The sequence below is a fragment of the Alligator mississippiensis genome, chromosome 1, assembly GCF_030867095.1.
Source record: "Alligator mississippiensis isolate rAllMis1 chromosome 1, rAllMis1, whole genome shotgun sequence".
Lineage (NCBI taxonomy): Eukaryota > Metazoa > Chordata > Crocodylia > Alligatoridae > Alligator > Alligator mississippiensis.
This window is the reverse complement of record NC_081824.1, coordinates 364,881,033-364,889,230: the sequence shown is the minus strand read 5'-3', so window position 1 is coordinate 364,889,230 and position 8,198 is coordinate 364,881,033. Positions and strand designations below refer to the sequence as shown.

The 8,198-nt window shown below is 43.3% G+C and overlaps 1 long non-coding RNA gene across 1 annotated transcript; it reads left to right on the top strand.

The window, feature by feature from the left end:
• The first annotated feature begins 4,791 nt into the window (after positions 1 to 4,791).
• On the top strand, positions 4,792 to 7,884 carry LOC132250196 (uncharacterized). The gene is made up of 3 exons (XR_009461831.1): positions 4,792 to 5,043; positions 6,852 to 6,925; positions 7,530 to 7,884. It is a non-coding gene; the product is annotated as an uncharacterized LOC132250196 (long non-coding RNA).
• Positions 7,885 to 8,198: the final 314 nt, after the last annotated feature.

The following is an 8,198-nucleotide window of genomic DNA, read 5'->3' as shown; positions in this document are numbered from 1 at the left end:
AGTTCCACGTAGCATCAGAAGCCCTGATTCTGGCTTCTGTTATGGACCTGTTAATCAATTATGATGGTGCCAAGAAACAACAAAACCAGCTGAGCTTGGGAATCCGCTTGCATGAAATTATCTGCAGGGTGGCATGGGTTTGGAAGAATGGTTCTTTGGTACTGCCTCTCAGTCCCAAGTTTTGAGGCATAGTTGGAGAGCCCAGGTACGTTGGCCATTTCTAGTTGCAGCAACAGCGTTGTAAGGGTATGTTAAAGTAGTAGACATCAAGTTGTTCTAGTGTAAAATGGGGCTTAGAGGTGTTCCTGGCCAGCTTCAAAATTTGATGGAGTCACAAAGGTATAGTCCTCTTGGCACCCTTCTTGAGATTCATGACATTGCTGTAAGTAGTGCATAACCCATATAATGAACTATATGCAACAAATTAATTTGAAATATAAAACTTTAAAACAAGTATATGTCTAAAAGCTAGGAAAGAAGAACCTCTCCTTTCCTACATATTCAACATGTGGCATAACCTCCCCCCAAAAAAGAAATGAAGCATAAAGAAATAATCATTTAGGCTATGGACAGAAATTGCACATAAACCAGTATAAGTAATCGGAAACCAGTTAAAATCTGTAACACAACAGAAGTTCAGTGAACATAAACTGCTTTCAAAATGGCCAAAACCAGTTTAAGATAAATCTGAATGGCTATAGTATCTGACTTAACTGATTTGGGTTAAATTGATTTATTGAACTTCTGTCCAGATCCCCTCCAGATTCAAATTAAACTCACAGTCCCCCAGCATCCCAGGATGCTTTGCACTTCCTCCTGCAAACCACCCCTCACAGGGTGTGGGGCAGGGGTGGACAAAATGTGGCCCGCAGGTTGGATGCGGCCCACCAGGCCATTCTCTCCAACCTGTGGGGCCTCTAAAAATGTAGAAAATTAATATTTATCTGCCCCTGGCTGCCTGTCATACGGCCCTCAATGGCTTGACAAAACTCAGTAAATGGCCCTCTGCCCAAAATAATTTCCCACCTCTGGTGTGGGGGCTATCCCTGGTCCAAGTTGTTTGCTCCAGCCAACCAGGGAACGCCCCCTCACAGCTTCTAGCCTGGGCCACTGTAGGCATGTGGCTGTATTTCTAGAATCAAACGTGAATGTCTGTTCCCTTCCTTATTGGTTCAATCTACACAGCTGAACCTAACCTGCAAAGATTGTATTAGTTCAGCCTCAGGCTTTTTTACTGTCTGTACTTAGCCCTAAAGTAAATCTGTTTTCAAATGAGAATCTGATACTGAGGGCCAAATCTTAAGCGTGGCCTTTCCGGCGCCTCCATTTTAGGCTTCAGCATACCTAAAATAGGCAGTTTGCCTTAGAAATGTGATTCAAATTGAGAGATTTAAATGCCTAAGATCCCTAAACGTGATCCAGAGCACCTAGATATTAAGCAGGGGTGGCCCTACAGTTGGCTAATTAGTAAGTACAGGGAGATTGGGGTGGGGGGAGAGGGCATATAGCCAAACTCCCAATCTTCCTTAACTGATAGCTCTGTGTTAGGTGACTCTGTAAACCCAGGGTCCAGAACACCCAGATCATTTGTGTCTAATTCACTAGTGAGGATGGTGCTTTTACATAATTGTCTAGTGCAGTGGCTTTCAACCTGTGGTCCACAGACCCCTGGGGTCTCCTGACTATGTCTAAGAAAGGGTCCATAAAAAATAACTATGATCAATCAAAAGTATGCGAATACAGGCAGTCCTCGGACTTACGACACAACTGGTTCCTGAAAACCACGTTTTAAGTCAAAACGTTGCAACTCGGAACCAATTTTCTCATAAGAAACAATTTTATAAATGGGGGATTGGTTCCTGAACCAAGGCCCGATACCCTATTTTCACCAAAAATACTCCAGAATTTTGTACTCAATCAATTATAGATGAGCAATATAGCTACATTAATGCATTTATATTGTAATTAGCAATTATATTGATTTGAAAGGACTTCTTTGAGGTGACTTTGCTGGACTTTTTGAAGGGCTCTTGGTTGGACTTTTTGAAGGGTTCTTGGCTGGGTATGCGTACCCCTAGGGATACTTAAAAAGTGCAGTGCGGCCCAACCCCCCTGCCGGGAACAGCCCAGCACTGCCCCAACCCCAGCCTGCAGTGGCAACCTGCCCTGCCCCATGTGCAGATTTGGGGGTACATGCCCCCCATAACTCTTGGGGGTGTGCATAACGGTGGCAGCTGCCTGCTCCCCCTGCACGCAGCTCAGTCCCTCACCCCGCCCTGGCTGTTCAGCACCTGCCTCTGTCCCAGCCCCAGCCCTACTCCCTTCCACACCATGGGGGCTTACAGGAGGGGCTACATCCACTCCAGAATTCACTGTAGCCCCCCTCCCCCTGCCAATCTCCCCTCCCAGCAGCAGCCTGCCCTGCCCTTTGCACAGATCCAGGAACACCTGCCCCCCATGTTGTCCTGGGGTGTGTGCAGCAGTGGGAGCCATGCCCCTCTCCCTGCACCCCCTGGATGAGCCACTTGCACTTCATTCCACATCCTGCCCCAGCTGTGCATTGTCTGCCCCTGCCCCAGCCCCAGCCCCACTCCCTCCCTCACCACAGAAGCCTTGATCTGCCCCCTCCCCTTACAAATGAGAAAAAAATATAGAGGGGTACATGAACTGAAATTTTGAGTTGGAAGGGGTACACTTGTTTAAAAAAGGTTGAAAACCCCTGGTCTAGTGGTTAGCATATTTACCCAGGAAGTAGTAGGCCTGGGTTCTAGGTCCTCCTGGATTTGAGAGAGGCAAATCTTCCTAGTGGGTGCATCTACATGTGCAATTAAGGTGCTTGAATAAACTCTGGAGCTTATTGTTCCTGGGTGGGCCATTTGAACATGCTTCCAGGATCAAAAAACTCCAGAGCATGTTACTCTGGAGTTTATGCGTAGCATATGAAACCTGATTGGAGCAGCTTGGGCTGGCAGGGGACCTTGGGGTCCCCTGGCCACACATGTAGACACCGAGATGTTTACTGAACAGTTAATTAGTCATCTGTAGAGTAAACATCTCATGTAGATGTGCCCAGTATCTCCTACTTGTGAGGGAGCAATGATTCATCAATTAACTTGCATAATTTTTTTTAGCAAGGGCAATTTATAATTTCCCAAAGAGAACAATGGCTATGAGATATAATACTTTTAATTTTTACACCAAATAAAGGAATTTGAGGTTGTCACAAAACTCATATCCATTCCTGCAGAAAATGGGGATTATCACACTTGGTATGTAGAACTCCATGTTATTTGATAGTGTTGACTACAAATGTCCAACTCAGGATCTTTAAAATTCTGGTTTATTAGGCAGATTGAAACACTGCAATGAAGTTAAATCATAAACCTTGGGGCTGGCCCCCCCCCACACATATATACAGTAGCGAGCTACAAGAGTCAGGTATACCTATCCTACAGGCGCTGGAGTCTGCTGTCGATGGCCAGTTGAGGCTTCTTTCAGTGTGGTGTTATCCTCCAGAAGTGGGGTCACTGGCTGGTCCTTCTGGCTGGACAGGTCGGGTGCTGGTCAAGTTGGAGATCAAGAGGGCACCGCTGAGGGTCACTTTTCACTGCTTTTTATCTGTCTTTGGCAGACTTTGGTGACCCCAGTTTTCAGGTTTGCCCAATCCAGGGGTCATTGACACTTGTGGGACTTCCCCCTCGGTGGCTACTGGATGGCATCTGTCAGCCCCAGGGGTGTCCGCATGTACGTGCAGGTTTGGGAGTCCATTGATGAATTTTGAATAGGGCTCTGGGAGTGGTCGATCTGGAGATATTCAGCTCAAAAGTTGGTCCCCGGCTTTGATTAACTCAGACCAGGGCTTCTAGCCCTTGAACAGTGATGTTTAGAGAATTCCTGGTTGCTACATTGTCTTCTATTGATTTCTTCTGTTGGTTGATCTGTGGTTTTCCTAGGTGTTAATTGCTGTCTGCTACTGTGTTACGCATTCAATCACAGATACACTCCCTCTTTCAGGGGCCTGCCTGATACAGGGAAGCAGCAGTTTGATTCCTGCCCTTGTTAACATTGTTACAATGTATAACTTACTTCTGAAACTAAACACATTTAGTTGAAAGGTGAGGAGTATAAAATATAAGCTGCAAAAGTAATGCCATGGCACACAAATAGATAAAAATACCAAAATACAAGGGGAGATACAAAATACACACATACAAACTTTAAAACACAATTCCTTATCTTATACTGAAAGAAAGAGGAAGGAAGAAAAGGTAGCAGAAGAGAAACATATCCAAAGAAGGGAGAGCAAATGCAGGAAAGAGGAAAAGGGGGCTTTCTGCTACAGTAGGAAGGAATTTTATCTCTAATGAGCCAGCAAACCATAGGGCTACAGTAATGTCCTTAATTGGATATTATTGTTAGCTTATGACTTGAAATTTCTGTTACTTCTTCTGTGTGCTTCTGAGTTATGAATTATTGAGTCCAGAAGCCCTACTGTCATCCATCTACCCTAGAACAGCCATCAAAGATTCCTTCCATACCAGCCTTTCTTGGAACCATCATGATGTCTCCTTTGGTGATATGCAGGAAATGCAGAGAACTTCTTGAAGGACTATTCATATCTACCCATTACTTACCTCCAGGCAACAGAATTATATGTTCTAAATGATATTTCTTGTTTTGTCCAGGCCACGCACCCTGCAGCAAACCCTAATTTAAATGTGCAGTATTAAATCAGACACGGTACACTTTGGGGGAGGACAAAAGAAAATGATCAAAGATGAGTCATGGAAAGTTTTGACTGTTTTTCTTAAAATGTATAGATCATTCCTTATATTTTCTCCACCCACTTTGTTGTTCTGCATGAGATTCTCTCTCTCACTCCTCAAATGCAGTTCAAGGAAGGCCAGAAGTTCTGAGTGGGTTTTTGGCAAAGCGTTTTTGGGGGAGCTGTTACTCTGTTAAGTTTGCTCTATACAATGAAAATTAATAATGAAATTGCTTACACCGATGACACAGGAATCCATTATCCACACTCATTACCAAGTAAGTGTATTTCTAAGTATGTAGAATGACTTTTCTCAGTCCAGTTTCCAATGGCTGGGTGTATACAACATAAATACCTACATTTCTTCTTGGAATTTCCCTTACTGCTGCCAGAAGGGCAAGGATAGTTTGGTCACAGGGACTAAGTAATTTTTTTTCTCACAATAAATGATCTCTCCCTGACAATGGGAAAATGTTTTTGCTAATGTAGTGTGTCTATGCTGTGCCTCTTGATAGATAAAGAGAGGATTTCATATGATCTTGTTCTGAGGAGTAATTTACCATGGTACTTTAACAATATATTTCATGTTGTAGCTCTGATTTCCATTGTTATGTCCAGAATTAAATGAAGACAAAGAAACTGATGAGCACTTTTCTATTTTCCCCACATAGAATTCAAAAAGAAAATGTCTGTGTAAGTTTTGCTTTTTGGAATATAATGTATATTTTTAGACTAAGTCTTCATGTTTTCATCTAGGAAAAAAAACACAACATAATATGAACTACATATGGTGGATAATGTGCATTAATAAAATGTCCTGGAATGTTGATAGCTTTTGCAGCAGTTCAGTTCAGTAACATCGGGCTTAGCTTTATACATGCTAGTTACCTCAGAGTTCATTGGGACTGTACTGTATAGCACTTGGGACCAACTTAACATTCAGGGTTAGTAAAGGGAGCAGACTCTGATCCACAAATAATGTATATCTTGTCTGGAACTGTGCGATGAATGAGCAAAATGTATTTATTATTCTAAATGTAAAAATAACTATAATTTTGTAAAAGGAATTATTTTCCTTAGGGTGATTCACCTCCTTTCATCTGACATATTGGTAGCATATCTGGAAAGGGGAATCAAACTAAGTGAATGTTGATTCAAAATCTGAGGGAAATCCTGTTGTAAGCAAAGCTGTCAAAAGTTGACTAAATTGTATGTTAAGAAGTCTGCTTATATACGCATTTATGTGAACATAAATTCTTCAAGCTGACTGAACTTTTGCCAGCATCTTTATATCTACTTTTAATGTTCACCTTTTAACTTTGGCCCTCACAATGACCTTAATTATTTTGGCAATCTGTGTAACATTAGGTGCCAATAATATACGAGCCAGTACTCATGCTTTTAATCACTATTAGAGATGCCATCATCCTAGAAATTCAGCTACTTCATAGCTGTAAAAAAAATTCCTTCTTTCATTTACTTCAGAGCTGGATATGCACCTTGTCTCTTCCACATAAGGTTGCTGCAACACACTCTGCATGGCTTAAAGCATGAGTTACTCAGAAGTATGAGTGGCATCTCTTCTGGCAGTGAAACTGGCTATAGGAGCACATTACAGTAGTGCTACAAAGCATTGGCATGCTGTTTGCACATCAAGGTTTTGGGTTAGATCTTAAAAGCGTAGAAATTTTCCATCCTACTTCACCTCCAGTGCTGTGACGAGACAATTTAAATAATCTCCTCTTCTTCAGTTTACAGCTCAGATACCACAGTGATGACTAGTGCACCAGGAGACTAGGTAGTGGATCCCAGGGTTAGTGTTAGGCCCTTTACTCTGGAATTCCTTCAACAGTTAGTTCAACATGGCACCTTGCTTTGTTTTGGAGAAGGATGTGTCCTGGAGCAGTAGTCCATCTGTTACTTTTTCTTAAAGTTTATATAGAGAGCAGGAGAGCTGAGGTTGAAACTTTTCCTTCTGGAGAGGTTGATGTGAGTTTTCTCAGGTTTTTAGAGAGCTACAGCCAGGGCTGTAACACTGGCTAAGAAAGACTGACCCAATGCCTGGTGTGCTGTTATTCTATTCCAGATACCTAGGTTGTATCTACTCAGAGGTCCCATTCTTCTGCTATGAGGTCAGCATTGACATTCAGCAAACCTGAGGTAAGGTGTTTTGTGTCCACAAGTTTAGGCCTGGGATTGGAGGGTGGGGGGTACATACACCCTCAGGAGGCCTTAAATGCCTCTACACTAATGCTCATAGTATGGGGAACAAGCAGGAGGAACTTGCCCTCCTGCTAGCTAACACAAACCCAGACATAGTGGGGCTCACTGAAACTTGGTGGGCTCCAACACATGACTGGGTGGTAAACATCAAGGGCTATAGGCTGTAAAGGCAGGATAGAAAAGGGAGGAAAGGTGGGGGTGTGGCGCTCTACGTCAAAGAGCAAAACACATCCTTAGCAAACAGCATTAGATCAGAGGAGGGGCAGACTGAAGTGCTCTGGGTCAGAATACAAGAGGGTCAGGGGGAAAGGGACTTAACTGTGGGGGTCTACTACAGGCCACCCAACCAGGGGGAAGAGCTGGACTGGGAATTCTCAGGTCAGCTTGCGGAGGCAGTTAAGTCACAGGATGTGGTCATTGTGGGTGATCTAAACTATCCGGACATACAAAAAACTGGAACTCTTGGTTCCAAAATTATACCTTTTATTATACCAACTGGAAAATGGCAAGAAATTGTTTTTTGTATGTCTTTTTGTCTCAGACCAACACGGCTACCAAGTACACCCCTGAAACATGGAAGATGCCGAATTTTAGCCGATTTTGGATTTTAAACTTCATTGCAGAACAACAAGGAAGTTGTTTTTTTGCCTCCCTGCCTGCCATCTGACACCTCCAGGGAAAGAATTCTACCTGATCAACACATCAAAGAGCTGATCAACACAGCTCACAAAGACACTCATGGACCTAGAGGGACAGATTTCCATCTTCAGCTCCCTCTGTGCAAAAATGAAGCTTATTTCCTACCTATGGGGACTTTTTACCATCTTGTAGCATTTACACTTTTCCCAGAGCCTGACAAAGGGACTTTGATCCTGAAAGCTTGCAGAAAAGGACAATTTCGTGCCATTTTCCAGTTGGTCTAATAAAAGGTATCATTTTGGAACCAAGAGTTCCGTTTTTTTGTATGTCTTTTTGTCTCAGACTAACACGGCTACCCAAGTACACCCCTAAACTACCCGGACATCTACTGGGAAGAGTAGTCAGCCAGGTCTGACTGCTCACGTAGGTTCCTAGCCAAGTTAGAGGACTTCCATCTAACCCAGGAGGAGCACAGTCCCACCAGGGGAAATGCCTTGTTGGACCTGGTCCTGGCCAATATGACCTGGTGAGGGGACGGCAGGTTCTTGACCACCTTGGTGATAGCAATCAT